At 40.2% G+C, this 16,546-nt stretch overlaps 1 long non-coding RNA gene across 3 annotated transcripts in view; it reads left to right on the forward strand.

Annotated features, from left to right (window-relative positions):
• The window catches only part of LOC133274609 (uncharacterized), a 52,233-nt gene extending 35,889 nt beyond the window's left edge, over positions 1-16,344 (forward strand). Inside the window, exons 2-4 of one of the 3 annotated variants that reach the window (XR_009745196.1) lie at positions 3,025-3,203; positions 3,798-4,014; positions 15,948-16,344. This is a non-coding gene — a long non-coding RNA (uncharacterized LOC133274609). Of the gene's footprint in view, positions 1-3,024; positions 3,204-3,797; positions 4,015-5,206; positions 5,318-15,947 lie in introns of all 3 variants that reach the window. The other 2 variants (XR_009745197.1, XR_009745195.1) reach the window with 2 other exon arrangements.
• Positions 16,345-16,546: the final 202 nt, after the last annotated feature.

A 16,546-nucleotide genomic window follows, 5' to 3' on the forward strand; every position in this document is an offset into this window, starting at 1 on the left:
TGTTCCATTTTAATGTCGTATCTGAAGTAAAGCAGGTGATGAAATATATGGGTCTGTGTGTGAGAACTGGCATAACAGAATGAACCTGAACAAGCTTAGTGCAACTCTTCGTATTTAAAGGTATTAGATTAGATATAGATGCAGGTTTATAAATATGACAGACAGAAGCACTAAACAGTTTTCAGTGAAATCCACACGAAAAATGTCAACATCCTGGACTAAACATCTGGTTAGGGGTGATTGAATCTCTAACAGCTGTGGCAAAATGCCTTCACTTGCAAATGTTACTGGTGGGTAAGCAAAATTACCTTGCTATTGTTCCTATTTATGGCAGCACCCATTATATACTAGTTGCCTTCCAAACTGTTCTCCAAACAGCCTGCTACAACTGTTATGTGCATGTGGATGTAAATTCATTTTCTTCTACAGGACAAGTTACTCTCCGTAGGCTTCAAAGTTCAAAAAACACCATAGTAGGTGAAACTGTTTAAACCACCCAAGGACTATAACTGCACAGGGATATGAGAGCTAACTCCTTACTGTGAGCACCATTTATCCTCTAGACAAAAGGATTCTTAATGTCGAAAAGCATGTTTGACTTTAAATTCATACTTGAATTCATAAGAAAACACTGAGTTACTCTATGTTTTCACTAATGTTTTTATTTTCTTTTATTACTGTTCCAGTTTCTGTGGACAATAAAACCATCAAGTACTGTTGGGAATAAAAAGTAATAAGTGAAAGCTTAGAGATTTAAAGAATAATATTTCAGGAATTTTGCCTCAAATAGCCAGGCCTTTTATTTTTGTTGGTGCACCTAGATTATGCACAAGGAAAAACAGTGGTGTTTCTGTCAAATAAAAAGAAACATCTTTCTCATTAGGACTGTGTTTATCACACTTTCAAACATTCTACAAATCAATGCCCTTATTTGTCATTGTAATTCAACATAATAAAAGCTGTCGAAACTGCTCACATTGCTTGCTAGAGACAAATTTGCTGAAATTTTGCAGCATGAGCCAAATAACACAGTACCAGATCCTCCAGCTTTTATTTCACTCTGCTCTAGGCAGTATTCCTACTGGTTTCTGTGTAATTTTTTGCCTGAGTAAGGGCTGAAAGTTTCCGTTTTGAACATGAGACCTTTTTAGAAATAAACAGTCATAGAAACCCCATCTACAAAGCACATTGGGTGACTGAAATGGTACTGCTCTCAAATTTTATCTCTGAAATGCCAGGCTTATTTCCTACAGATTATTGCAAAATACAGACTAGCTACATCCTTGATGAAATTCCCTCGAGGACCATGAGGTGACCCCCAGGATTAAACACTGCATGACCTTTTGCATACAGAGCTCAGAAGCACTGTATTTTGACGCCTACTATGCCTTCGGAGATGTTAGTCTGTTCACTAAAAACAAAGATTATAGATCTCGTCTCTCATGGGAAGAGCTTTGATGAAGCAACTTTCTGTTAATACCTTGTCCAGAGACTCTCCAGGACCACACTGTGCCCCTCTGGCAATAGACTAAATAGATAAAGCTATCTCTCAAGGGCAGCCTTGAGTAATGGCTACATTTTCCATTATTTAAAAAAGATTTTTTAATGCATTAAATAAAAAAAAAAAAAAATGATGGGAGCTTTGTGCTGGGAATAGGTAGAGTGCCAGGTCATGTGAAAAGCAGCTGGGACAGTGGTTAGGGCAAAGGATTAGAGTTAGCTGCTCTTTTTAGTCTTCTCCACACCACTAAGTTGTTCTGAGATTTGAAGGAGTCTTTCATGGCAAAGTCTATAAACCAGAGTCCCTCATCTAACTCTTCTGCAACTGCCTTTCCACATCTGTGAAGACTGTAGCAGTTTATCATGTCAAAACACTTTTACAGGCTCAGATAGAAGCTGATAAGCATTAACAGTTCTAGTGGCCAGTCAATGCATTTTTACCCCTTTTGGAACATGTGCCCAGAGCTTGTTTGATGACAATATATTCGACATTTGTAAACAAACACATGGCTGTGAAGACACTGGGACCTGGTAAGACCAGGTAATACGAAAAACAAGATGAAATCTACTGACGACTGTAGCTCCTCTGACTCAAGCCTTTATGGCAGCTGCATGGACAGACTCCTCCCTGAATTTTTATTCCAGCAATTATTCCTAACTTGGCAACCAGAAGTCAGCCCTGGCTTTCAACCTGGAAAAAAAAAAAAGAGCAAAGAGTTAGGCTAACACACACTAGCCTCCATCAAGCATTCAGAGTATTGTGTGTGTGATAACGGGTTGGATAAAACAGTGGCAAAAGTCTGCTATCTTCCAAGGCTCAGGAAAATAAACCACAAAGGCAATTCAACAAAGTCCTCTTTGTTCCTGAATAGAACCAACAAAATGAAAGGAATCTGGTGGAACAGAGAAGGCAAGAAAAAGGGCTGCTGCAGGGAGCAAGTACAGACAGAATCGCTCTTTGCTGGCTCCTCTGACAGAGCAAGTGCATGATTATCACGAGCCTCACAAAGACTGGAATTAAAGGGGCTGACTCGGCTGTCACATCGCTTAAGCTGCACTGGGGTCAATCGAGTTCGGACTAACCGAGGTCAGCCACACATGGCCCAGGAAGTAGGGGGTCTCTTTGTCTAAGCAACAATTGCTCAGGTTGATAAAAATAGATACCTGGACCCTGTGATGTCTTATAAACCTGTCCTTTTATGCCAGATTCCCACGAAGTGCAGTATATAATCAATAGTGCTCTGAAAAGAACAGAAGCACAATGAAGGCAGTCAGATGGTCACTCAAAACAAGTGTAAAGGGCAAAAGACGCAAGAGAAGTCGCATTCTGTGCTACCCCCTGAAGGACCCAAAGGAAAAAATAGTAAGTCTGAAATATCGGTACACAAGTACGATAAAATCCAAATGTAAACAGATGTCAGTGTCATGACATGACTGTAAGGGAGGCTGCTATTTGCAGGTCTCCATATCTCCTCTGTATATTATTTTGTAAATCCTGTCACTAACAGAGACTTCTCCTTGCAGATATCCAGTGATGCCAGGGCTACTGAAGAATGTCCTTGTGCTAAAAATAGTACCTATTCTTTCCCATGCCCTCTGTCCCCTTTCAGCTTTCACTTCACATGATTCAGCTCCAAGAGAGGGGCACTGACCTCGTCTCACCAAGAATATCAAACATCTCCACTGCTTTGATGAACTTTTTGGTGAGAGTGGAAAAAGGAGAAATGTACACATCAAACGTGTAGTCATGTGCTGGATGTGTCTGGGTTCATCCCGATACTTGTGTTTGAAAGCAAAACTGATATTCATCTCCTTCAGTATGCAAGCACAGAAAAGCACCTTTTGTTGTTTAGTTTTGGTTGGGGTTTGTTGGGAGGTTTTTTGTGGAGGTTTGAAGGAGGCTTGGTTTCAGGGTTTTTTTTTTCATTTAGCTGTTTGTGGGGCTTTTTTTATGTTTACTTGGGGTTTTTTGTTGTTGGGGTATTTTTGTGGGAGGCATGTTTTTTCCCTGGGGTTTCCAATTGCTTTTTGGACCAGGCCCATGGAAAAATCTATTAATTTTGTCACAGCATAGGACTATATTATGTTTACCATCATTATGGTAACCAAGATCAGGATGCATGTGAGCTTGCTCCACAGCACAGATAAAGTCATTGTCTCTGGCCAACAAACTCATACTCACCTTTGTTTCCTGATATACGAATCAGGATTTTCCATCTTGACATTATTTGTGGCAACAATGCCAATTTTTTAAAATACCTTCTACAAGTAAAGTCTGTGTCCCCTGCATTCCTCAGGTCATAACACTGAGGCTTCCTGGTAAACAAACCAGATCTACTGTGCTACAGAGTGAACTGAACCAGGTTTTCAAGCAACCGTCTTTGTGGACAGGGAACTCACTAAAACAAACCCTGCGAGCAAGCCAAAGAAGGAAAACTACAGGACCTCCAGGGGATCTTCACGAATGTGTTCAAGCTGATAGGGTAGGATTAATCGGAGAAAACAAGTCCTTGGGTAAACTCAATTCTCCTTTACAACCTGACTATGTGTTTACCCGTCCTTGAGGAAAGAGTCCCTGCTGTGGCTTATCAAACCCAGAGGGATTCCCAGTGTCCTCAGGGAAGTCTGGGTCAGAAGTCACACTGAAAACTCTAAATGTACTATCTGTGCTTCATCATTCGACAAACTTTAGACTGGAATTGATGTTCAGTTATCCCGTGCTCTAATAGCAGAGAACAGCCTTTTTTATTCATCACTGTTGTTTTAAAACAATCCTACTGCGTTTTTTCCTGCTCTGTTGCAAAGTTTGAAGTGCTGGTGCTACATCCCTTAGGTTAGAATCACCTTACAGAAGGACATGTCAATGGCTGTTGTTAGCTTGTGTGTGCATGTGTTTAGGCCAGGTTAGGGACAACTGTCTCCATTGATAATGTTGTCAGAAAAGCACATTTGTGCCCACCACATGCTCAGGAGAGATGTTGCGTTTACTCAGGCTGAGGTGCTTGGTGGACTTTTCCACAAATCAAGCACACCAACAGCAAGTTTCAATGCTCTTTTATATGCAAACATAATGGATTACTACACATCCCACTACATACTGATTGGTTATTAATTAACATACAGTTACATATTCATTCATATAGCTATGCATGCTCAGAGGATGGGTCTTCACCTGTGTAAGGGTCTTTTTGACCTGTGGGTGTGATTTTTAATATTATAATGAAGGCAGTTCACTTCAGTATACCTTAAAAATTATTTTAATTGCAAAGCTGGTTAATCAAATAGACACTTTGCCAAGCTGTCAAATAACTTATCCTTGACACAATCAGTCCTGGATGTTCTCCTTTGATCTTTTAAATAGAACCAGGTCCTGGTTTTACTCATTAATTCCTCATTGTTAACGAAGGTCATCTTGACCCAGCTTCAAGATCCTAATACATACAGTAACTATGACTACCAACAGCAGATGTAAAATACATCAATTCCCACCTTTGTGTCTTCTTGACAACTTCCACATCATAAGTCTAATACCACTCCTTTCTAGGTATTTGGTCTACAAAGAGGCAGGCACTGTAGTATGTAGAGGTTATAATGATTAGGACTGTAATGAACAATCCAAACAGAAAAAGCTGCTTTAGCCAATTAAGATTGGGAAGCCACAAGAGTAACCAAGAAACGTCTAATCCTTCTTGTTCTTTAATTTCAGATGCTAGTTCCTTCGATTGTTCTATTTTTCCCTCTATCAGTTGTGAATTATTTGTTAGATTGAAGCAACACATCCCTTTAAATTCTTCACAGCCATGAGTATCTTGAAGGAGTAAGTAATCAATTGCAGCTCTGTTTTCAAGAGCAGCTTGTCTTATCTGCGTTATTTCGGTTCCAATAGCTGTAAGTGACTGCAAAGTATAATTTATATCTTTCACTAGGGCATAAGTAATTTTTCTTATCATATGATAATTTGTAGCCACTCCAACTCCAGGATCTAATATAGCTGTGTCTGACATTTCACTTGAAGAATAGGAGTATGACATTCAGATTGACATTCTTTCAAAAGTCCGTATTTAAGGAAATGATTCACTATTGGCTCTAAACTTTTTCTGGCTCCCCTCCTGCCTGTCATTGAGATCCAGTTCCCATCATAAGTAAATCAGTTTCAGGAGGTATTTTCTGAGGCTGGCTGATACTTCTGTTTTTTGGACATCCATTTTTCCAGTGTCCTTGCTTTTTGCAAAAGGCACATTGATTGATCCCTAGGGGTCTTATCATATTTCCACATCCTATTCTCCTACCTCTTATTCCACACTCCCTAGGAAATCCCCTACCTCAAGATGACATGTGGGACTGGGCAAATGCAGCTGCTAAGATTGCAGCTTTTTTTGGTTTTTGTCAGTTGTTCTGTCTTTCTCTATTGCCTTTTCCCCTTCTTCTTCTAGTTTGTTATAAATTTTATATGCAATCTCAATTAACTATGATATGGTCATCCCTATGACCCCATATACTTTCTGTAACTTTCACCTAATATAAGGGGCTGACTGTCCAACAAACAAGGTGGTAAATACTGCCTTATGTCCTTAATTTCCTGGGTCCAGATCAGTCTATTTTCTAGCTGCCTCACATAACCTTTCATAGAAGGCATAGGGGTTTTTTGGTTGTCCCTGAATTATTTGAGTTAGTTTAGCAAGATTCTTTGGCCGAGTTATTTCGTTTTTTTTATTTCATACAATATCAGTTGTTAATACCACTTTGTCATTAACCTTCTCCCAGTTGTGTTCCTGAGTTGGCATAAAATTATCTGTATCTGTTACATTTAATCTCTTATTCTCCATTTTAGCTTTTTCCATTACCATTTGTTTTTCCTTTGCTTCCTCTCATCAACAACAAATTATTTAATAAAATCTGTATATCCTGGTAATTGGGGTTATGATTTTCAATTATCATCTTAAAAGAGTGGTACATTTTCTCTATATGATCCATCTGACTCTTTCCAATTCATTAAGTCAGAATTAGTAAAGGGCGCTTAAACAAATACAGGCTTTCCTCCTGGGCCTGCAGCCTGACGAAGAGGATCCAGTACTACAGAATTTTGTTGTGCTTGGTTTTTCCCTGTTACAAGACTAAAATTATCACTCTCTCATTATTTCTATGACTATTTCCACTATCTGGAGCTACCAACATTCCAACGCTACATGCTGAGCAACAACATGAATCTGTATCCCTATCTTCCATCACCGTTACATTTGAATCAGAATCTAAAGGTTTACATTTTACTTGGGTTTCATGATAATTTCTTAAAGCAAAGAATAATAAACATAAGGTACTTCATCCCATTTGTCTTGTCCTTGATGAAACATTAGTTGTAAAATATTATTATACTTTAACAACATTTTCTCAGGCTGTTTTCCCCCATCTTCCAACTTATATAGTGGTCACCATTTACTACAATATTCAATTAGCTGTCCCTTTGTTAATGAATTTTCTCCATATTTTCCATAATGTTTCACAATACACCCAGAAGAACAAGGATTCATTTTAGATGGCTGAGTTTTCACATTTTTACCCAAAAAGAACATTCTGATCCACAATTTCAAATACTCCAAATGTCACTGTCAAGCATATATAAATTTTATCTATTTTATCAACAATCCTCCTTAAGTGCATGCACAACCTTATTCAAAACAGTGTCTCTTAAGCATTGCACCATTGTGTCACTTGCCCACTCTGGCTGGAAATCACAGAGTCCCCTGTCAAAAGGTCAATGCACAATGGAGTCCAAAGAGCAGTGTCTCCCTGCCAAGAACTGGCATGTCGATATGGGCAAAGTGTTATAGCTGTCCTATCTGGGTCGCCAAAATCTGTGATCCAGAAAGCAGATTTATGCCCAGCATGCAATAAGTCAGTTCCACACACCCAGGAGAAATATTGTATTTATTCAGGCTGAGGTGCTTGTTGAACTTTTCCACAAATGAAGCACAAGAACAGCAAGTTTCAGTGCTCTTTTATGCACAACAATAATAGATTGGTACATGTCCCACTACATACTGATTGGTTATTAATAAACATTTGATTAGATATTCATTCATATAGATACACATGCTCAGAGAAGAGGTCTTCATCTGCATAAGGGTCTTTTTGACCTGTGGGTGTGATTTTTAATATTGTCATGGAATAATCTTTAGACCTTTAGGTCTTTTTAGATCTTTAAGGTCCCTTCCTACCCAAACCATTCTTTGATTCTATGACAATATTATCATAGAATCATAGTATCATAGAATGGTTGTGTTGGAAAGGACCTTAAGATCATCCAGTTCCAACCCCCCTGCCATGGGCAGGGACACCTTCCACTAGACCAGGTTGCTCAAAGCCCCATCCAGACTCGCCTTATACACTTCCAAGGATGGGGCATCCACAATTCTGGCAACCTCTTCCAGTGTCTCACCACCCTCACAATAAAATTTTTTTCCCAGTATCTTATCTAAAGCTCCCCTCTGTCATCTTAAATCCGTTCCCCTTTGTCCTGTCACTATATGGCCTTGTAAAAAGTCCCTCTCTAGCTTTCTTGTAAGCCCCCTTTTTAGGTACTGGAAGACTGCTGGAACGTCTCCCTAAAGCCTTCTCTTCTTCAAGCTCAACAAGCCAAACTTTGACAGCCTATTTTTATAGGAGAGGTGTTCCAGCCTTCCGATCATTTCTGTGGCCTCCTCTGGACTCTCTCAAGCAGGTTCATGTCCCTCTTGTGTTTGGGGCCCCAGAGCTGAATGGAGTACTCCAGGTGAGGACTCACGAGAAAGAGCAGAGGCAGACAATCACCTTCCTTGACCTGCTGGTAATGTTCCTTTTGATGCAGCCCAGGACACGGTTGGCTTTCTGGGCTGTGAGCGCACACTGCCAGGTCATGTTGAGCTTTTCTCCAGTCAAGACCCCCAAACCCTTCTCTGCAGGGCTGCTCTCAGTCCATTCACCACCTAGTCTGTATTTGTGCTCAGGATTGCACTGACCCAGGTGCAGTACTGTGCACTTGGCCTTGTTGAACCTTACGAGGTTCACGCATGCCCACCTCTCCAGGCTGCTAAGGTCCCTCTGGAGGGCATCCCTTCCTTACATCATGTTTACCCCTCCACGTAGCTTAGTGTCATCAGCAAACTTGCTGACAATGCACTCAACCGTACTGTCCATGTCACTGACAAAGATGTGAAACAGTGCTAGTCCCAATACCAAACCCTGAGGAATACCACCCATTATAATGAAGGCAGTTCACTTCAGTACACCCTAAAAATTACTTTCAGTGCCAAGCTGGTTAATCAAATAGTCACTTTGCCAAGCTGCCGAATAACTTATCCTTGACACAGTCAGTCCCGGATGTTCTCCTTTGATCTTTTAAAGAGAACCAGGTCCTGGTTTTATTCATTAAATCCTTATTGTTGATGAAGGTCACCTTGACTCAGCTTCAAGATCCTAATACATGCAGTAACTATGACTACCAATGGCAGATGTAAAATATGTATCAATGCTAACTTGCAGAGTTTAGAGGAAGCAACATAGAGTGAACCACGAAAGCCAGCAATGCTACTGAAGTGTATGGGTAAGTCCTCAGACCATGGAATTTGGACTTTCTGACACAGCTGCCCTCCTGGTAGAGAGGAAAATGACAAGCAGGCACTCCAGCCATGTACAGACTGAGCAAGGTGAGGAGCTCATGCATAGGGACCTAGAATTGCTCATGTCTGACCTCCTGCTTACTGAGAAGGCTACAATACATCAAGCAGTAGGACTTTCTGTAGAATCACAGAATCACAGAGTAGTTAGGATTGGAAAGGACCTTAAGATCATCTAGTTCCAACCCCCCTGCCATGGGGAGGGACACCTCACACTAAACCGTATCACCCAAGGCCTCATCCAACCTGGTCTTGAACACTGCCAGGGACAGAGCATTCACAACCTCCCTGGGCAACCTATTCCAGTGCCTCACCACCCTAACAGGAAAGAATTTCCTCCTTATATCCAATCTAAACTTCCCCTGTTTGAGTTTTAACCCATTACCCCTTGTCCTGTCACTACAGTCCCTAATGAAGAGTCCCTCCCCAGCATCCCTATAGGCCCCCTTCAGATATTGGAAGGCTGCTATGAGGTCTCCACACAGCCTTCTCTTCTCCAGGCTGAACAGCCCCAACTTCCTCAGCCTGTCTTCATACAGGAGGTGCTCCAGTCCCCTGATCATCCTCCTGGCCCTCCTCTGGACTTGTTCCAATAGTTCCATGTCCTTTTTATGTTGAGGACACCAGAACTGCACACAATACTCCAGGTGAGGTCTCACGAGAGCAGAGTAGAGGGGCAGGATCACCTCCTTCGACCTGCTGGTCACACTCCTTTTGATGCAGTCCAGGATACAGTTGGCTTTCTGGGCTGCAAGCACATACTGAAGCCGGCTCATGTTCGTTTTCTCACTGACCAACACCCCCAAGTCCTTCTCTGCAGGGCTGCTCTGAATCTCTTCTCTGCCCAACCTGTAGCTGTGCCTGGGATTGCTCCAACCCAGGTGTAGGACCTTGCACTTGTCATGGTAAAATTTCATGAGGTTGGTATCAGCCCACCTCACAAGAATGTCAAGGTCCCTCTGGATGGCATTCCTTCCCTTCAGCATATCAACCAAACCACACAGCTTGGTGTCATCAGCAAACTTGCTGAGGGCACACTATCCCACTGTCCATGTCAGCGACAAAGATATTAAACAAGACAGGTCCCAACACCGATCCCTGAGGGACACCACTCGCTACTGGTCTCCAGCTGGACATTGAGCCATTGACCACAACTCTTTGCGTATGGCCATCCAGCCAGTTCTGTTTATCATTCTCTACAGAAAATGTTTTAGTTTTATTTATAAGGAAGTTTATTCTTGCATCTCCAAAGTGATGGGATGTAATGTGCATTTCTCTTTCTGTATGTTGCCACCAGTTCCTCATCTCAGCATGTCTTTAACTTACCTACCCAATGCAATAAAGCGGCCTTGGTCTTTCAAACCATGTTAAAGAAAATAATCAACAGAGTACTTAAACCAGGTTTGACTTGACTTCAGATTTCAACTGAATTCAGTAGTAAAAGAAAACACTAGTAATTCTACTGCCACACAGCTAGCCTTGCTTAATGCCTAGTGTTAAGATAAATTATGTTCTTCAGTGTGTAGGATGAAATAAGAGTTGCTATCATGGCAGGATGAGTTTGTCAAACACTAGTTACATTAGTCAGCAAAGTTTTCTTCCCATAGAAGGAAGGATTTTGAAAGTAGATGATCAAGCGGATCTTGTAGATGTATCACTTGGAGCTATGATTCATGATCTATGTAGCCTCACTTCATATAAAGTATATCACTTTCTCTAACCCTCTTTAATAGGGACTTTGACAGAACTATTTTTTAATTCTGAAAGATATATAATCAAATTCAGCTCTTCAACTTCATTTTCAGTAACTTCTAATCATTGTTCTTTTATTCCAAGTACTCCTTGGCATGGTTTAAGAACTACTGAACTATTTAATAGCTGTTTAAAAGTAAAAGCTATAACTACTTAGACTATACATAAACAGAAGAAGACTAAACGATCATTACCTTTCTAAGAAAAGTGTTTATGGAGAAAGATTTAAGAGAACAGTATTATAGATCCAATTGCTCCATTACTCTCTGTGTTTTAAAGCAGAAAGCCGACTGGAATTTGCAAAGTTAGGTAAAGGATAAGACTATTCTGAGTCTAATGAAAAGATGAAGGTACTGTTCGAATTTGCAAGTTGCTCAACCCTTGGAAAAGTCAAGCCACTTCTGGGGCTGCTTAGGTAGGGATTCTTTGCTCCAACATCCCAAGTGTGATCAATATTTTTATTGTTATGCTTGGACACTAAATTATGCTAGTTGTGAACAAGAAAGAATGTATTTTCCATTCATATGGAAAAAGGAGGGGGAAAGGTATAAGAAGAAGTGTTTGAGATCTATGCAAGAACTTAAGAAATCAATGGAAATATTTCCATTGAGTTCACTGTGTTCTGCATCACATCCTTTACAGAGCTCACTTTGCTGTCAAGTCCATTCCTTCTTCCCCCTTCTGTTGCTCAACTTACTTCCTGCTGTTAAGATCTTTTTCCCAAATATTAATAAATCTGTATAATCTTTGCCCTCTAGCTGAGTTTTTCTTGTATGGCACACTGTTTCACTGTATGCGTGACTGCATGGCTGAGGACTGCTCTGGAAATTACTCATAAAAATGAACTGTCTGATAATACCACAATTGTCAATATGTGTAGGTTGCAGCATCCCCGGTGGGCCATTGTAGCAGATCATAAAACCTCATTTCCAGGAAAGTTTCAAAACTTTTATTTTCTAAGGAACATTAATTATCAGAGTTCAGATGACCTGTCCCATTTCTCCATCCACTTCCTCTCTTTTTTTCCTCATCAGACACGATAGTTTGAAGGCAACTGGCAACAGATCACATGTCAGGGTCCAGGTTTTATGCCCTATATGTTCATATCAATGTCAGCTGAAGAGTTTAAAACCAAGACTCATAAGCAAGACTTATAAGCCTAATGCCCAAACCAATGTTTGTATGTAACCATTTCCCCATCGTTAAACTTTTGTAACAACAGCTGATTTAAAAGTCTGACACTTATGCAGACATATGCTTTGGTATTCTACAGAATTCCAGAGATTCATGCCCTTCAGCGCTGCCTGTTGACCTCTCCTTCAAACACAGGACTTAGAGAAATCTTCGCAATGGCCACTCTGGACCTACATGGTCATGAAAACTAGTCATGCCCCCATCAGAGTTTACAGTGATGCATTTTTTCACTGATGAATTATATTCTGTTAAGACCAGAACTTTTTTAAGGTACTTACCAGTTCTCATGAAGCTCTTACATGGGAAAGATTCTAATGCCTAGGATGAGACTTGGAATACATGAAAGAGCAAGAAAACTGTCACCCCTCTCAGATAATCATCCTATGATCAAGACACCGCCTGGTGCCAGAGGAGTCCACATTTCAAGTTTGTGTTCTCCAAGATGTCTGAATGTCAGAATCCCGCATCCCAGGCAAGCTTTCTGGCCAACAAACTATCAGTTATTCTGATTAACAGCTTCCTCTGTCTCTCTGTTGGACCTGTTTCACTTTCTATAAAAAATTAAAAATTAATTGGAATAAGGGCTTGAACTTAGACTGCTCATTGGACTATTGCATTGATGTTTTTCCAGGCCAGTGAATAGGTAACAATTTGCAAAAACTTGGTAAGTTGCAGAGCAACAAAAGGTAGCTGAAGGGGTCCCAAAAATTCAAGAGGAAAAAAAACAACAAAGACTTCTGGTAAAGTGATTTAGTAGACTACGAAACACCTGGTTTTCAGCCCTTGAGCTGAATAAGACAGAACAAGGACTACTAGCTGTTCTAGGGGTAGCTTTGTCAAATAATCTCCAAAGGTCGTGGTTCATTCAAATTTTCAAAAGAGGCAGTATTTAAAAGTCATACCTTTTAAGTCATACCTTTTTGTCTGAAGTGAAAAAAACCCCGACCCTGTATGATCCTCTAACAAGTCTTTTACATTAGGATGAAGGTGTTAAGCATCTTTAGTATCATGATAGTTTGATTCTTAAAGTTTCTGAAACCTCTGGCCCAGACATGAAGAAGAACCTCAGTGTTCTAGTTCTCAGTGGAGTGATTCGTTCCTCTGACACTCTTTCCAGCTCTGCTGGAATTTTTCAAATGAAGGCTTAAGTCTATTATTTACATGGTATTTTGATATGACAAATATGACATTTATTCATATTTAGCCATACAGAAAGATAAATGAAGGCAATCAAATATTCAGTGATTACTGTAAGATTACCATAAAAGACCATATAAAAGGTAAGACAAGAACTGTGCAGGTTGAATCCTAATCCTCTTACCTATCCACTAGATAATGTTCCATAATAACTTTAATATTTATGCTTGGTGGTCAAAATAATTTGTTTTCAAACAACATTTTGATAGGGAACTTTGATTAAGCTCTTTGTTTAGAAACTAAAATACGTATTTTAGACAGATTCCCCTCTCTATAAAAAATTGATATCAACAAATTGGTATTCGTGTAGACCATGCAAGGTTCTGCTTTTTTTTTAAATGTCATATAATATTTCATTTTCATAAGCACTTGCATAAATTCAGTTAAGAGTTAACCAACAAAAATATACAAATATGAGGGAGGTTTTATGAAGAACTACAACTTCAAAAGGAATTGGTTTAGGAGTCATGACCTTATTTTTTGCAATAACTTATGCATCATGAACTTACGTAATTGGCAGCAGATAACATATCACACTCTCAGTTTTATGTCCTTGGTTTGACAACAGTGTCAACTGAAGTATTTGCTAACTGCAGAACTAATGGAACCTCATAGCTGAAAATGTTTTCATACCAAAACTGGTGTTTGTACCAAAACACTTCCTCTTTATTGTTCTTTTTCAACATTACTAAATTCAGTATCAGATATGCATAGTGGCATACAACTAATTTTGGACATAAAAAAATATCTTTCTGAATACTATTTATACTAGCAAAATAGAATTATCTCAGAAATAAAAACATATCTTTTTCTAATTAAATGTTATCAGAAAGCACAAAACCACACACATGTAATGGCCTTCGAGCTCTAAATCTTTGTTATCTTCTCAGCAGGAGTCAACATTGAAATAAAATATTGGGAAACGAGTGACCTGGATTTTAAAACACTTTCGTAGGGTAGGTTTGAATCTACTTCTTCCCTTTCCCCGGGACTGCATTAAGCAGCAGCCAAGAGGCAAGGCTACACTGGTCCTCTCTGTTGAAACTGGACACCTGTACCATCCACTGAAAAGGTCAGTCCTCTTGGGACACTGGGCACCTCATAAGCTACAGAAGAAAATATATAAAGTAATAATTATACAATAGGGAGGGGTTTAAAAGGAATGTTAGTGACTTAAGATCTCAACAGCCATTTAAATTCAATGGCAAAGAAGTCCAAATTTATTGAGTGATCTAACAATTAGAGTGGGACTTGTTTGGGTTTTGGCTCTGAAGTGTGTATTTTGTGGGGAACAATTCTGTTTCAAGACACTGAAAAATTCACAATCATAGACAACATAGAGTAGGCAAATGGCTGAAATTTTTTGTTCTGCTTGACTAAATTACAACTGAGAGGAAGGAAACAATCATATGCCATCAGTTTAGTAGACTATTTGTTATTATGCCTGATCTGAACCTGAATTTAAACAGGCCTGAAAAGAACCACTTACATGTTTTGAAATCTGGCCAATAGTAGATTACCGCCAGCAATGTAGATTACTTGGTAGACACCATTTTTGATTCAACTTTATTGAAAACTTTCAGTATCTGGGAGAGTAAATTACCACGAATGAATGCATCTTCAGGTTCCTTAGATGGTCTCAAACCTGATCTTCTACAGCAGGAGGTTCTTCATTCTCTGTCCCTGCCTTTGCCTTCTGTGTCTTGGTCAGTGTGGCTGGAGCTCTTGCTGGGGAACACCAAGGTAAAAATGTCATTGAGTACCTCAGCTTTCTCCATGTCCCAGGTAACCAGGTCTCCTATTTCCTTCCAGAGAGGGTCCACATTTTCCCTAGTCTTCCTTTTATCAATAACATACATATAGAAGCTTTTCTTGTTGCCCTTGATGTTCCTGGACAAATTTAATTCTGTCAGGGCTTTAGCTTTCCTAACCCGATTCCTAGCAACTTGAACAATTTCTCTGTATCCTTCCCAGGCTACCCATCATTGCTGGCACCCTCTGTAGGCTTCCTTTTTGGGATGGAGTTTGTCCAGGAGCTCCTCATTCATCCATGCAGGCCTCCTTGTGGTTTTGCCTGACTTCCTCTTTGTCAGGTTCCATCGCTCCTGAGCTTAAAGGAGGTGATCCTTAAATGTTCACCAGCTTTGTTGGGCCCCTCTTCCCTCCAGTCATAAACTGACCAAATCCATTCCTGTTTCTCTATGCAAGAATAACTGTGTCTATCATATTCCCAAATTCTGTTTTGTTTAGCCTTTTCCTAAAAATGTCTCATCATGGATTTTATTCAACTTCCATAGTGCTTCACTGTCCTTACTATTACAAACATTTTCCTGAGATCTGACTCAAATCTCTCTTGCTGCTATGTAACATTGCATTCAGCTCCAGACAATACACTCCCAGAAAGATCTGGGTTGTATCTACATTAGCATTTTAGTTCATCCCTGCTTTGATTTATAAAACAGTGTCAGACACACAGATTTTCAGGAAAAAAAAAGAAAAAAAAATCAGAAAATGCAGTGCAGGAGTGCATCTAATGATCTCTAACCAGTACATAGATCCATTCTGAGGGATCAGCCCAGAACTATTCCAGCACCTTAAAGCGTGCATGATTGTGGATGTTAAGCTCTCATCATCAACTATCTTACTTTACAGGTCCTGTTTTGCATCCACCCCACACTCTTACCAGGCCACACAACTTGCTAAAGTAGACATCTGCAGGCCAACATCCATTGGAGAAAAGCAAAGGATGGGATGGGATGGGATGGGATGGGATGGGATGGGATGGGATGGGATGGGATGGGATGAAAGAATGGAGGAACTGATTTATCAGGCAAGAGCAGGCCAGATGCACAAAGAAGGTAAAAGGAGACTTATAGCCATCATTTGCCCTGGTCCCTGTGACATAGAGAAATTACGTTCACACAGCTGAGCAGCCCCTTCCCTTATTGTGATCAACACACCAGGCTGGTCAGCTAGATGACACAAAGGTGAACTGTAATAGCCAATGCTCTATTACAGCCTTTAAGAATGACAGATTTTAATTTGGTATCTCAGAGAATCAGAGAATCAGAGAATCGTTAGGGTTGGAAAGGACCTTAAGATCATCTAGTTCCAAGCCCCCTGCCGTGGGCAGGGACACCTTACGCTAAATCATATCACCCAAGGCCTCGTCCAACCTGGCCTTGAACGCTGCCAGGGACAGAGCATTCACAACCTCCCTGGGCAACCCATTCCAGTGCCTCAACACCCTA

Source organism: Pezoporus flaviventris, unplaced genomic scaffold (genome assembly GCF_033815535.1).
Source record: "Pezoporus flaviventris isolate CSIRO_AGI_PZ_B2104156 unplaced genomic scaffold, CSIRO_AGI_Pfla_v1 ptg000036l, whole genome shotgun sequence".
NCBI classification, from domain to species: domain Eukaryota; kingdom Metazoa; phylum Chordata; class Aves; order Psittaciformes; family Psittacidae; genus Pezoporus; species Pezoporus flaviventris.